Raw genomic sequence first — 11,843 nt, forward strand, 5'->3', positions numbered from 1 at the left:
AAAGGCCTGCTGCAAAATACACTGTGAAGAATAAGTCAAAGGAATATGATGATTAAGAAGATATGAATGAGGCAAAAGGACAAAAGAGAAATAAAAGAAAACACCAAGGCTTTGAGCTTTGGTGGCTGGTAGGATGTGGATACCATTTATAGAAATGAGAATGTACAGTAGGAAAACTGGTATTAAAAAATGAAAGGTGCCCATCCTTCTCAAACTCTTCCAAAAACCTGTGGAGGAAGGAACACTCCCAAACTCATTCTATGAGGCCACCATCACCCTGATACCAAAACCAGACAAAGATACTACAAAAAAAGAAAATTACAGACCAATATCACTGATGAATAGAGATGCAAAAAGCCTCAACAAAATACTAGCAAACAGAATCCAACAGCACATTAAAAGGATCATACACCATGATCAAGTGGGATTTATCCCAGGGATGTAAGGATTCTTCAAAATACGCAAATCAATCAATGTGATACATCATATTAACAAACTGAAGGATAAAAACCATATGATCATCTCAATAGATGCAGAAAAAGCTTTTGACAAAATTCAACATCCATTTATGATAAAAACTCTCCAGAAAGTGGGCATAGAGGGAACCTACCTCAACATAATAAAGGCCATATATGACAGAGCCACAGCAAACATCATTCTCAATGGTGAAAAACTGAAAGCATTTCCTCTAAGATCAGGAACAAGACAAGGATGTCCACTCCGGCCACTATTATTCAACATAGTTTTGGAAGTCCTAGCCACGGCAATCAGAGAAGAAAAAGAAATAAAAGGAATACAAATTGGAAAAGAAGAACTAAAACTGTCACTGTTTGCAGATGACATGACACTGTACATAAGGGAATCCTAAAGATGCCACCAGAAAGCTACTAGAGCTAATCAATGAATTTGGTAAAGTTGCAGGATACAAAATTAATGCACAGAAATCTCTTGCATTGCTATACACTAATGATGAAAAATCTGAAAGAGAAATTAAGGAAACACTCCCCTTTACCACTGCAACAATAAGAATAAAATACCTAGGAATAAACCCACCTAGGGAGACAAAAGACCTGTATGCAGAAAACTATAAGAAACTGATGAAAAAAATTAAAGATGATACCAACAGATGGAGAGGTATACCGTGTTCTTGGATTGGAAGAATCAATATTGTTAAAATGACTATACTATCCAAAGCAATCTACAGATTCAATGCAATCCCTATCAAATTACCAATGGCACTTTTTACGGAACTAGAACAAAAAATCTTAAAATTTGTATGGAGACCCAAAAGACGCCGAATAGCCAAAGCAGTCTTGAGGGAAAAAAACGGAGCTGGAGGAATCAGACTCCCTGACTTCAGACTATACTACAAAGGTACAGTAATCAAGACAATATGATACTGGCACAAAAACAGAAACATAGATCAATGGAACAAGATAGAAAGCCCAGAGATAAACCCACACACCTACGGTCAACTAATCTATGACAAAGGAGGCAAGGACATACAATGGAGAAAAGACAGTCTCTTCAATAAGTGGTGCTGGGAAAACTGGACAGCTACACGTAAAAGAATGAAATCAGAACATTCCCTAACACCATACACAAAAATAAACTCAAAATGGATTAGAGACCTAAATGTAAGACCACACACTATAAAACTCTTAGAGGAAAACATAGGAAGGACACTCTTTGACATAAATCACAGCAAGATCTTTTTTGATCCACCTCCTAGAGTAATGGAAATAAAAACACAAATAAACAAATGGGACCTTATGAAACTTCAAAGCTTTTTTTTTTTTTTTTTTTTTTTTTGGCGATATGCGGGCCTCTCACTGTTGTGGCCTCTCCCGTTGCGGAGCACAGGCTCCAGACACGCAGGCTCAGCAGCCATGGCTCATGGGCCCAGCCACTCCGCGGCATGTGGGATCTTCCCGGACCGGGGCACGAACCCGTGTCCCCTGCATCGGCAGGCGGACTCTCAACCACTGCGCCACCAGGGAAGCCCACTTCAAAGCTTTTGCACAGCAAAGGAAACCATAAACAAGACCAAAAGACAACCCTGAGAATGGGAGAAAATATTTACAAACGAATCAACGGACAAAGGATTAATCTCCAAAATATATAAACAGCTCCTGCAGTTCAATATTAAAAAAATGAACAACCCAATCCAAAAATGGGCAGAAGACCTAAATAGACATTTCTCCGAAGAAGACATACAGATGGCCAAGAGGCACATGAAAAGCTGCTCAACATCACTAATTATTAGAGAAATGCAAATCAAAACTACAATGAGGTATCACCTCACACCAGGTAGAATGGGCACCATCAGAAAATCTACAAACAACAAATGCTGGAGAGGGTGTGGAGAAAAGGAACCCTCTTGCACTGTGGGTGGGAATGTAAATTGATACAGCCACTATGGAGAACAGCATGGAGGTTCCTTAAAATACTAAAAATAGAACTACCATATGATCCAGCAATCCCACTACTGAGCATATACCCAGAGAAAACCATAATTCAAAAAGACACATGCACCCCAATGTTCATTGCAGCACTATTTACAATAGCCAGGTCATGGAAGCAACCTAAATGGCTATCGACAGACGAATGGATATACAATGGAATATTACTCAGCCATAAAACAGAACGAAATTGGGTCATTTATTGAGACGTGGATGGATCTAGAGACTCATACTGAGTAAAGTAAGTCAGAAAGGGAAAAACAAATAGCGTATATTACCGCATATATGTGGAGCCTAGAAAAATGGTACAGATGAACCGGTTTGCAGGGCAGAAATTGAGACACAGATGTAGAGAACAAACGTATGGACACCAAGTGGGGAAAGCGGCGGGGTGTGGGGGTGGTGGTGCGATGAATTGGGCGATTGGGATTGACATGTATACAATGATGTGTATAAAACTGATGACTAATAAGGACCTGCTGTATAAAAAAATAAATTAAATAAAATTCAAAAATTAAAAAGAAAAAAGGAAGGCGCCAACTCTGTCATCACATACACTGATTTCAGAGCATGGCACATTCAGGGGGAAATGGCCCAAATGAGGAGAGCATTTGCTTCCAAGGAAGAGAATGGGATACATTTCTGTCCAGCAACAAAGGGAGGCCTATTTTTCAGCTGTCTTCTCTTGGAACTTTTGAATTTTGTACTATGATATATATTACCTTATCAAAAATTAATTTTAAAAAGTGGTGAGTGGGACTCCCCTGGTGGCACAGTGGTTAAGAATCTGCCTGCCAATTCAGGGGACACGGGTTCGAGCCCTGGTCCGTGAAGATCCCACATGCCGCGGAGCAACTAAGCCCATGCACCACAACTACTGATCCTGCACTCTAGAGTCCATGAGCCACAACTACTGAGCCCACGTGCTGCAACTACTGAAGCCCGTGTGCCTAGAGCCGTGCTCCACAACAAGAGAAGCCACCACAATGAGAAGCCCGTGCACCACAACGAAGAGTAGCCCCTGCTCACCATAACTAGAGAAAGCCTGCACACAGCCACGAAGACCCAATGCAGCCAAAAAAAAAAAAAAAAAAAAATGGTGAGTTTCAGGACTGTATTGTAGAAATTACATTTTTTCCTGATTTATTATTATTATATAAATCAGTTTTCCTATATGTACGTGTAAAGTAATACACATACATACACACATTTTTAAAAGACAGCAATATAAAATCGTAAAAAACAGAAAGCCAAATCCTATGTACTCCACCTTCCAAAATAACCTGTTAACATGTGGACTGAATACAAAGACCTGTAAGGCAGATATGCAAAAATGACATCTGAAGCCACAGATCAGAGAATGAAAGAAAGTTATCAGAACAAGGACTGGCCCTTGGGCACCTCCACATTTAGGCAAACAGAGTGAAAGGAGGGACAACTGGGCAGACAAAAGATCCTCCTCTGTGACGGGAAGAACCTCATTCAAAAATACTACTGAAAGCATCATGAATACCTGGAATAGGGGAGCAGAAGTGAAGGCCCCCACAGATGTAAAGGTAAGAGAATGAAGGCTTTCCTCTGAGTTAGCCAACAACTGCCATACATCGGATGTGACTAGCAAATTGTGGGAGTAAACCAGATTAGCTGTTCATGTGCCCTGAAGAGCCTGGGAATCCCCAAACCACAAGGTGACCTAATCTGAAATTCACTGGAGGGAAATCCAGTCCATCATGTGGTATCTAGTATGGAAAAATAACATGGAAAAAAAAGAAAAGCAAACCTCCAAAAGTCAGATGGTGAGACCATCCGTGCAACCACTGGCTGATGGAAAGGATACAGTGCTTGCACCGGACTGGCAGCGGGGTCAGAGGGTAGGCGACAAGTCTATCCCTAGCAAGGCATGGGTTCATTAGCCTTTTCTAGTCTGCATATAAACATAGCATAACGCCTCTGTTCTTATTCTGTCCTGAACAACCTTCTGATGACAACCCAGGGTCCCCTGCTGCTGGTCTACGCAGAGAAAACGCTCCGCCCTGCCTGAATGTACATTCTGCTATGCTGCACAGCCAACTCCTTTACCATAAATTAATAAACTGGCACTCTGGTTTAGGTACAGGCTCTCTGAGCCTGACCGACGTAAGCCTGGCCCTGAGAGACAGAGTCACTCAGGCTGCTGCTGATTGCAGCTTTTGAGCAGGCAATGTCCTTATCCAGAGTCTGGACCAAGATACATGCTACCAGTGTGACTTCTTGCAGCCTGCCAGCCTTCTCCTAGCAACAGCTGTGCCACGGGCCTTAACATCAAACTGCAAAAGCGTCTATTCTCCCAGTTATATTTCACAGCTCACTCCTCTCATGACAACGGCAGCTGTGTTCTCCATGTCTGTTTTTAAGGGTGATTAGATAACACCAATATTTTCTGCTAACCCAGTCACTTTATACAGGGGTAAAAGTCACTGTTAAAAGCCATCAGAAAACAGCTTGGTATACAGCAATCGCAAAAATCTCAAATATACAGACTCTTCATCCTTCATTACTGAATTAACTGTCCTACTCAGACATGGCTGACTGAGCAGCACACACAGAAGAGAGAGAACCCCTTATGGCCTAGTGTATACAGAGCAAGCAGGCTGTATTCCCCGCCCAAGTCCCATTCTCTCCTTTCTGCCTCCAAGACAACCATCGCTCATGTTAGTTTATGTCCCGTCCAAGGTTTACTAAATATCCATAAATATATAATATTCTTCTGCTTCTTTTAACTTGTATAAATAGTATCATATAGAATTAGGAAACAGGTTCAGCTGCTGGAACAAAGACCCAAATAATAGGGGCTTAACTGAGACAAGAGTTTATTTTTCTCTCACATAAGAGTCAGAGCACAAATATTTCTGAGATAAAATAGTGGCTCCCCAGTCTTACTGCTCTACCATCCACGGGGTATCGCCCTCACCATCAGGCCCACATTTCAGGGAGAGAGAACTGAGACACACTACTTCCACTCACACCCTTACACCCCGCTGGCCAGGACCTGGTCACGTGGTCACGTCTGGCTGTAAGAGAGGTTAGAAAACAAAGTCTTCTTTCTGGGAAGCCATTTCTCCTTCTAAAATTCCATGTATATGGAAGAAATAGAAAGCAGATACTTGGGGACAAGTAGCATTCTCTACCATAGTGACTGGATGGATTCTGCTGCATCTCCCTTTTTTCGCTCAAATATGACGTTTTTTTGATGTTTTTGAGAGTTACCCATGTTCGAAACATATAAGTTCATGCACATTCACTGCTGTTCAGTTGTATGTCGTGCACCTTATAAGGGCTCACGTGACAGATCTGCTTTACAATTTAGGATCTATGAATCCTAAATTAGGATTTATGAATACACCACATTTATTAAACTTTTCCCCTATTGCTAAGCACCTGGGTCTTTTAAACACTTAAATTACAGTGTTTGGATCACATCAGGGGAAATGTTATGTCAGTTAAATGCTAAACTATATGGAGTATAGTAGTTGAGTATGTACTCAAGTACACTCTGATTGCTTCTAAAGCCTTTAAGGTACCCTACAGCAAGCCAATTAAAATAGAAACTGATAATATTAACTACACTGTACATAAAAGGAAGAATTAAATGAATGGTCTTCCTTGACTTTCTGTTGCTGTAGTCAAGCATTACATGGTTTCTGGGTTTCTTGACAACTGAAATAAAAAGGAAACTTGTGTTCTGTTTGATTCCCATCATCTGATAAAAGGAAATAAACCAGTTAAGTAAAACAGATGTTTGCTTAATCCTAATTCTAAAACAAATCTGTCACAAGAGCCCTTATCCAAGGCTCAAATAGCACGAAAGGATAATGTCTTTCACAACCAGTTATACAAAAAAAAAAATGCACATGGCTTCTCCAGGAGAATGTTTCCTTGGTTGACCCTTAACAGAAGACTTAACATTAAAATTTTTTCCGCAGAGGGTCAGGTAGTGCCCCAGGTTCAACATGAGATTCCTGCCTGGAGGGGGACATCCATGAGGACCTTACCACTCAGGAAAGGCCAATTCTCCCCCAGAGCCTGGTGGCTTCCCTGTGGTTTGGTACTTTTGGAGATCATACTATTACTATTAGTGACTCTGGTATAATTAGGGGATTTTCTCTCTCCTGTAATTTACTCAAGGTTTCAAACCATTTTGGAGAAGTGAAAGGATACTGGTTACTTCTGTGTGTTTTTTTCATGACTGTAAAACACCCAAATATAGTATCTTTCTTTTCATTTTTACTCATATTAAGTAGTTACTTTTTCTAAACCACAGTTACAACACACTACCCCAACGTTGTTTGCTTCTCCTTATTACTCTAATTTGCCCCAAACAGAAAAGGTACATTTTACTATGTTAAAACAGTTTCAAATCAATTAGTGCAGGATAAGAAATACTTATTGAATACCCACTTTGTACTAAGGATTTTACTTAACAACATTCTCTCTTAATTTTCACCATAACTTTATGAAGTAGGGATCATTAACACTACTTTACAGTTAAGAAAACTAGATCTTCAAGAGTAAATAATTTGCCTAAGGTCACAAAGCTGGTCTGGTCACAAAAATTATAGAACTAGGATTCAAACTCATATACTTCAATTCCAAAGCCAGAATTCTTTCTGCTATTTCCTGATGCCTCCCAGATGACAAATGAATTGCAGGAAAAATTTTGCTCAACTTTATAAATAATATATTACCTATTTTATTGAACCCCTAAACCTCCCCTCAACACAGGCTACTCTCTATAATCTGGCCATAATGACTGTCCCCCACCCCCAATCTTATTTCCTACTATGCTCTACACGGATCTCTTCCCTCAATCTGACCTGACAGGTTTCATCATTGCCTCCGCATTTACAGACCACACATTCATTCAGCAAATATTTTTTGAGCTTCTACTATGTCCTATGCACTGTTCTAGTCTTTGGGGACACGTATCAGTGAACAAAACAAAGAGAAAGTCCTGCTCTCATGGAACGTTACTTCTAGTAGAGGGAGAAACACAAGAAACAAACAGTAAATTACATAAGTAAAGAACATGGTAAGTGCTATGGCAAAAAATAAAGCAGAGAAAGGGTTAAAGAGAGTAGTGTGGGGTGGAAGATTGTAATTTTAGAAAGAACCAAGAGAAACTCCAGAAGAGAAAAACATAATCTTAGAATTTTTGTTTCATTTTCAAGTTCAACAGCAGACTAGACACAGTGGCAGAGAGAACTGGCAAACTGGAAGATAAATGTGTTGAAAGAGATTCATTCATCAAGAAAATTAATATTTATTCAACATCTACCATATATCAGACATTGTGCTAGATGCAATTACTCCACCTTTATACCTTCACAAACTTTCTTTTCACCTGGATTACATTCCCAGGTTAAACCTCAATTTCTAAAGTCTACTCAAGTTTCTTGTTCATGTTGATATTTTATTTCTCTAAACAATTACTCTACTTATCATTTTAAAATAATAAATATTTGGGAATTCCCTGGCGGTCCAGTGGATAGGACTCCGTGCTTCCACTGCAGGAGGTATGGGTTCAATCCCTGGTCGGGAAACTAATATCCCACAAGCTGCACGATGCAGCCAAAACAAAAAAAATTTATTTGTATCACAGATCAGACTAGTTCTTAAATTATTCCATATCCCTAACTAGACTGTAAACTCCTTAAGGATTAGTTCTATAGATAAGATTTCTTTTACATCTCCCACATGGAACAGCTCAGTACATACAGTAGGCATTCAATAAACACTTGACGGTCCAATCACTACTAATTAGCTAGTTAACCTTGGGCATATTGCTTGAACCCTCCTGGACCTCAATTTTCCCTCCTGTCAGCTAAGGTTAAGTGAGCTCTATTTGCAAAGCCAGAACTGACAGGCAGCTCTGCTTAAGCAAGGTTAAGTAGGTGAATTTTGGCCTCAACCTGACTGAGTTCAAATCTCTGCTTCTCAATTACTTCTCAATTACTTCTCAATTGATGGTTTTGGGTAAACTACTTATCATACCTTGGCTTCCTCATTTGTAAAGTAGATGTGTTAATAACAGTACCTGCCTCATAATGTTGAGGTAATATTTGTAACCAAGAACACTGTCTGTGACTGGAAAATGTAAGAATTGTGCTCAGAATACACTCATATCAAGGAAACAACACCAGAAACTCTGAGATAAGTGTGGACAATAAAGAATCAATGGGATCAGGGCTTCCCTGGTGGCGCAGTGGTTGAGAGTCCTCCTGCCGATGCAGGGGACACGGGTTCGTGCCCCGGCCTGGGAAGATCCCACATGCCGCGGAGCGGCTTGGTCCGTGAGCCATGGCCACTGAGCCTGCGCGTCCGGAGCCTGTGCTCCGCAACGGGAGGGGCCACAACAGTGAGAGGCCCGCATACCACGGGAAAAAAAAAAAGAAAAAAGAACCAATGGGATCAAATGTCTGAGAGCCTGCGCACTCTGGAGCCTGTGTGCCACAACTAGAGAGAAGCCTGCACGCCATAAGGAAGAGCCTGCGTGCCTCAACAACCCGATGCAGCCAAAAAAAAAAAAAAAAAGTCAATTAAGATAAAATTCCTTAATATTATCTTTAAATTACTGTCATTACAACTGTCTAATTTTTTAAAGTTTAATTGTATATTCTATCAGCTACATCGTGGACTAAATCTATTTGGATGATGGCTGGGGATTAACCACAGTATATATTATTTCTAGGTTCTCATTTTTGTCAAAGTATGAACTTCAAAGAGTTAAAAATAAGATTCTCATTAAAATGCATAGTGAACAAATGTCAAAAATATTTAACTGCTTAATTAGGGAACAGGCAGAACGGTAAAAAGCTGGTTTCAAGGAGGAAAGGAAAGATCAGTATATTCAGAGCCAATGGAAGAAAGAATGCAGAAAAAAAGACTGGTAAACTAGATTTTAAAATACTGATTTCTATGGTCTGAATGTGTGTGTCCCTCTCCTTTGCTCCCACAATTCATATGTTGAAATCCTAACCCCCAAAGGTGATATAGTAGATGAGGGTTTTGGAAGGTGCTTAAGTCATAAGGGTAGAACCCTCATGAATCAGATTAGTGTTTTCTAAAAGAGGTTCCAGAGAGATCCCTGCCACCGTGTGACTTGACTGAACAGCTTCTTCTCTATAATGGCTCAAGTGCAGTTAGCTCCTGGAAATGGCCGCAATATTGTTAATAACTATACTGTGGTTCATTGATCCTAAAATTAAAATATGAGTCCATTAATATAAGTTGTGGATCTAATCAAATTTCTGTGAGGGCACCATCATCCCTGGTTAGTTAAGAATGACAAATACCACATATGGTCTATTTTTCAGTTTTGAGAAGTCTTTACATATACATTACTTAATATTATTCCTGGCAAAAGCACTCCAAGGTAGGCAGTGCACATATTAGCCTTATTTTGTAAATCAAGATGCTGGAATCTACAAATAGTAAGTGGTCTGCTCAAGTACAGGTGGGTATTGAAGAGTGAAGCAATGACTCAGACCCAGGACTTCTGACTCCTAAGCCAGTGCTCATATGCATAGAAGTGGATGCACGATACATCTCCAAGTGGCTAACTGGTTAAGTGAACATTTGCAGGGCCTTAAAGGGCTCTGCCTTCCAGTAACTTCTGGTAACATATGCTTATTTTTAGAGTACTTAAGCTCATAACAAATGGAAATCAGTCAAGAAAGGACTCCCTGTTGCCTGCATTACTCAGCCACTAGATGCTGAAAGCCCTGAGATGACTAAGGCAGGATCCTACTCAGTAAGACAAGAAGCCTAGCACAGAACAGGAGTGCGGCAGTACAGGCAAGTGCTAAGGAAGCACAGACGAGGGGAAGTAAATACCTTTCCCAAATCTGCTCTCAAACTCCCCAGTGACTCACCCTGAAAAACACTTGAAATATTGAACTGTAAGAGATCTAAGCCTATTGTGAAGGCACTAATTCTTCTTATTCAAAATAGCAGCAGGAAATTGGAGGTCTAACTGATTTACACCCAAACAGGAAGGGTTGACTCTGATATCAATAAGCAAATAATTCCCAAATGACTTTCAAACCCTATTTGAAGCTGTTTTGATCATGCTTTAGTTTTTCTTAATTTTTTTCTTTCTTTTTTTTTTCTGTTTCTCATTCCAGTTCCTTGCTGTTTGGGAAAGGGAGGACCACCCTATCCTGAAGTCAGTTGGCTTCCAGATAAAGCCAGAACTCTGACCAAAAAGATATGGGCTGCCAGGACAAAAACAAAACAAAAACCCTAGGTCTGTATTCCCTACACTGTACATTTCATCCGTGTGGCTCATTTATTTTGCAACTGGAAGTCTGTACCTCTTAATCTCCCTCACCTATTTCTCTTCTCCCCTCACCCTCATACATATACCACATCTTCTCCATCCATCAGTAATTATACAATATCTCCATAGGGTGACAGATTGTAACTAGACTTAACCTGGTGATCATTTTGAAATGTACAAAAATATCAAATCGCTACACTGTATAACAAGAACTAACATAGTGGTGTAGGTCAATTACACTTCAAAAACAAACTTAGAGAAAGAGATCAGATTTGTGGTTACCAGAGGAGGGTATGGTCAGGAGGGAGGAGGAGGAACTGGATGAAAGTAGTCAGAAGGTACAAATTTCCAGGTATAAGATAAATAAGTACCAGGGATATAATGTACAACATGATAAATGTAATTAACACTGCTGTATGTTATATATGAACGTTAGTAAGGGAGTAAATCCCAAGAGTTCTCATTACAAGGAAAAAAAAGTTTTCTATTTCTTCAATTTTGTATCTGTATGAGATGACGAATGTTCACTAATCATTTCATGATGTATATAAGTCAAATCATTAAGCTGTACACCTTAAACTTATATAGCATTGTGTATCAATTTTCTCTCAATAAAACTGGAAGAAAAAAAGAGCTTAAAGCAACAAAAAAAGAGAATAAACTTTAAAGACACTTAATGTGGATGTAATATTTAACTCTTTATGTAATTATAAAATAAACAAATGATAACTTAAAAAAACCTAGTCCTGGTTCTTCATCATGGACATTTGGTCACATGAGTTATGCCAAAGCAGTCACTAGAATAAGCTAATTGCATTTCCCCCCCAAATAATGAAATAATTGGGAAGGGGGTGTCACATTCTTGAGCATTGCAGACAGGAGCTATGTCATAAAAAGCAAAGTTGCAGCTACAGTCTATATTCCTGGAAAATACTCCAAAGGTGCTCCAAGTAATATAAAATGGTCATATATAGTATAGACATTAATTATACAAAGGGTCAAGTGACTAGAAATCCCACTTAGTACCACAAAAATTGCCCTAATATTTCTCTTGTTAATTTATA

General features: G+C 39.6%; 1 protein-coding gene across 4 annotated transcripts in view; it reads right to left on the reverse strand.

The window, feature by feature from the left end:
- SLC9A7 (solute carrier family 9 member A7) overlaps positions 1–11,843 on the reverse strand; it is a 154,536-nt gene that overhangs the window by 102,807 nt on the left and 39,886 nt on the right. The gene's annotated exons all lie outside the window — the stretch shown is intronic.

This window comes from Phocoena sinus, chromosome X, assembly GCF_008692025.1.
Source record: "Phocoena sinus isolate mPhoSin1 chromosome X, mPhoSin1.pri, whole genome shotgun sequence".
Taxonomy (NCBI): Eukaryota; Metazoa; Chordata; class Mammalia; order Artiodactyla; family Phocoenidae; genus Phocoena; species Phocoena sinus.